This window comes from Palaemon carinicauda, chromosome 3 (genome assembly GCF_036898095.1).
Source record: "Palaemon carinicauda isolate YSFRI2023 chromosome 3, ASM3689809v2, whole genome shotgun sequence".
Lineage (NCBI taxonomy): Eukaryota > Metazoa > Arthropoda > Malacostraca > Decapoda > Palaemonidae > Palaemon > Palaemon carinicauda.
In genome coordinates, this window is record NC_090727.1 from 48,860,255 (window position 1) to 48,864,801 (window position 4,547).

Below are 4,547 nucleotides of genomic sequence, written 5' to 3' on the forward strand. Positions count from 1 at the left end.
TAAGGTTGGTAATGGTTTGGGACTGTTAGACACTTAGGGGAATATGACTGCACAGCAGGCAATAAGGCCCAGTCAAGAAGCTCCTATAACCACTTTAACATAAAATGGATGACTGAAATCTGAGGAAATCTGGCTGTGAAGCAAATGATGGCAGGTGGTCTTCAAGTTCATAAAATGAAGAATTCGTAGGAATATCACCAAACAATCTTATATTACCCCGAAGTGAAAGACCTTAGAGCAAGTCTTCTTAGTGCAGAATAGAATTGATATTTAATAAGTTCGCTTAATCTGTGTTACGGAAATACAAGGATTAGAAATATGCTTTCCATGACATTAAACTTTTCCTGAGGAGAGAGAGAGAGGAGAGGAGAGAGAGAGAGAAGAGAGAGAGAGAGAGAGAGAGAGAGAGAGAGAGAAGAGAGAGAGAGAGAGAGAGAGAGGAGAGGATAGTTAACCATACATCCAACCTTTAAACAGAGAAAATTAATAATTGAAATACATAATGCGTTATTTCAAATATTCAATATTTGCTAAAAAGGAAATCATAGCACCAGTAGAATAAAATTGACTGCTAAAAACTTTATTAATTTTATGTGTGGAAATGTATTCGTCTTTTATAATAATGAATAGACTGTCAATCATCAATTGTTGGATTACCACGTTGAATAATTGATTGTCTGAGATTTCTCTAGCATCGTAACAGTCTCAAATGTACATCAGATGTAACGAGAACTTGAGGGAGAGATACAGGCTTAATACTTCTCAAGATGCCTTCGTACAATTCTACTCAAATCATCGTTTTCAAATGTTGCTGTCTAATCGTAATCATGACATGGCCGATTTTAAGAGCAAGCGTTTATAACGTTGCATTTTAAATGGTTCCGTTTTGCATAAAGTTTATTTACATATTGTCTCATTGACCAAACTATTTACCAAAAAAATATGAAAAGTAGGATATTCGTATATATAGAAAATACGCTGTGTAATACTAAGAGCCTTACACCCCTACTCTGACGCGGCCAGTTAAAAGACACCCCCAACCTCACCCCAAGTGTGCCCAAAGGGGGAGGTGAAGGGGTGATTTATATAGCTCTTTGAAAGGTCATAGGTCACACTGGCCCACATTGACCTTGACATCAATAGTGGAAATCTTTGATAGACAAAAAGGTCATTCTAACAGAGCTAAGGTCACTTACTCAGTAGCCTCCAGACCTTAATTACTACTTCAGTACAGGCAGACACTTCGGCCTTTCTGGAACAGTAAATCCTGTCTCTGCTGAATAATTTAACTTTGTTTGTTATTATACTCTTACATTAACCAAGGGAATTAGCAAAATTGAACAACAATTAGACTAAACGAAAATAGAAGGAAATATACGAAATAATAAAAGTACAGACGACGTTAGTTGACCTTATCAGTGAATTAAAAGAGGTTTATGTGAACATTAAAGAACGAGAGAGACGCTCAGTAAGAGGGCAAACCTCCGCCACGGCAAGCTTATTTCTCGACCTTTTGCTCGACTTAAGAGACCTTGACCTTGGTCTTAGCATGTATTAACTGGCGTGTATTTTCATTCACTCAAATATGAACCAAGTTTTGAAGTCTCTGTAATAACGATTTTGTAAACTTATGGTTGATTACGTGAATTGGACATTTTGCTTGACTGTGACCTTGACCTTACAATTTTTAACAATTTCCAGCTTTTTACATAACAGTTAATCCCTGCAAGTTTCATTACGCTACGATTAAAATTGTGGTCAGGAAGCTGTTCACAAACAAACACACAAACGGGGGGTAAAACATAACCACCTTCCAACTTCGTTGGCAAAGGTAATAAATTAAATGGAAAAAAATAAGGTGTCATTCTCCAGCACATTTCAATTAGCGAATTTCAAAATCAAGACAATTTAAATGAACGTAAATATGAAGTTTTATTACTTTTAATTATAAAGAAAAACAAGAACATTGTTTACCTCAAGTAAAATTTTGCCTTTGACAAATGATCTTATAAAATAAGGTAAGTCAACATACTCCCCATTTAGGTAAGAAACAAATCCTGAGTGATTTACCACAAAATCCTGGGTGATTTATCCCCGAATCCTGTGGGGATTTAACCACGAATCCTGTGGGGATTTAACCACGAATGCTGTGGGGATTTATCATCGAATCCTAAGGGATTTATCCCCGAATCCTGTGGGGACCTACCCCTTAATCCCGAGAGATTTATCCCGAGTCCTGTGGGGGATTTATCCAATTATCCTGTGGGGATTTTAACCACAAATCCTGTGGGAGATCTTACGGGATTTATCCACACTTTCTGGGGATTTAACCAAAACTTATGGGAGATTTAACCACGAAGTCTGGAGATTTTAAACACGAATTCTAGGAGGATTTAACCACGAATTCCGGGGGATTTAACCACGAATCGTTGGAGAATTTAACCCAGAATCCTTGGGGATTTAAACACGAATCCTTGGAAAATTTAACCATGAATCCTTGGGGATTTAAACACGAATCAAGAGGGGATTTAATCACGAATCTTATGTGGACAACCATAAATACTAGGGGGCAGTTTAACTCGGAATCCTGCGGGGATTTAACCACAAATCATTGGGGGATTTAACACTGAGTCCTAAGGCAAAACTATAATATTGCAAAAACCCAAATTCAACAGGTTAACAATTTTTTTTTTTCCGAATGAAGACAAGACGATTTAGAAGAACAATTCGAGATAGTTGAAAAAAAAAAAGAAACTAAAATTGCATCTGAAAACATTTTCAAACGAAGTTGTTTCTCCAAAGGAAATTAATGTTTTTACGAACGATATAAAATTATCATGAAGTGGTCATAGATTTCAAGATTTTTCAAATAATGGTATTTGTTTGCAAGACCACTTTTTCCATATACTGCCAAATTATGCAAAGCTATTGTTTTCCTCTGTTATTTTTTTCATAATTTAAAACAATTCGCCACACAGGAAACAGGTTGAAATTATAAAAATAAATACAGAATTATGAAAAAATAACTAGCCCTTTTTCCTCACTAAACACGACCTAAACTGACATCGTAAACATAGTCAAGCAAACGGAAGTTCGTGATGGCCAGCATATATTTGATTAATATTCAAAATATATATTAAAATAGAAACAGCAATTATTCAGTGTCCATAAAATATACAATTCACAAATAATGACACTTTTGAGTCATTCACTAAAAGAGGAAAACATCTTAAAATATTGTTTTGTAAACAATCAAAATACCTTTTCCAAGTGAAGACAAGACATTTTCTGAGAACAAATCGAGATTATAAAAACAAAATTGCCTGTGAAAACATTTTTTAAAGTTATTTTCTCAAAAGGAATTTAATGTTTTTGCGAAACGATATTAAAAGACTATGAATTGGTAAAACAGAGATTTCGAGATTTTGCAATAATTGGTATCAAAGTCACAAATAGGCTTAAATGTTCAAAACTACTTCTAAATTAATATAGAATAGCAATTACACCTATAATTAATAACAAGTAATTAATACATTTAATATTTAATCAATATATTAAAACTTAATTGATTAATGACAGTAATATAAGACTGTTAATAATGACTTGAATATATCACTAGATTAAGCCCGTAATAAGGAATGCCATCCGTATTACAATTACATTAATATAAATTAATTACATCAGGAATTATTATTTTTATTTCAACGATAATTAGTAACTTGAATATATAATAGATTAAAAAATATATCAGGTAATAAATTAAATACACAAGAAATGGACATGTTTTCGCTGTATTGATAAATTAATATGAGATTCAGGGCCTCTGTAACACGGTTTTTTCTCAATAATTTTTTTATCTATGAATTTCATAAATATAACGCTTCTTCAGAATGCACATTATATCTACACATAAATTTTAACATATTCTGCATTACGTAGGTTGAATAAATTTTGGTACTTATAATGTAAAAGTGACGTTTTTTGAAGACGGGCCAACTTACTCAGAGAAAAGGTTTCGAACGCACTCGTTACGTAACTTATGACGGCATTTCTTCCCTCTTTCTCGATCGATGATTGGCTATACGTAACGAAGGCTATACCTCAGCCAACAATGACACAAAAGTTTAAATAAAAGCAAAGCAGTACACCTTTATGAACTCTGAAACCTCTCCACTGATAATTGTCATTATGAACAAACCAACAAAATATGTTAATAAATATAAAACACTTCGATTATTAGTCTAACTCCCAAAATAAGTTTCCTAAGAAATTACAGTCGACTTTATAGGTCACAATCAGATTGACAAGGTGTAAGGAATAGTTGGTAATTTTCAAAAACGTATTAGACAAGCTTGATTTGATAACTGCTACATCAAATGTCAAGCAATTTTTATTTATTGTCCATCTACCTACCTATTTACTGTAAAAAAAAAAAAAAAAATAGCCGGTACCGTATTTTGGCTTTAAACCTTCACCAATAATTATCGTCAGAATGATGACTTCATGAGGCTCCACCAACTTTGGCCTCGTTATAATTCAGGATAACA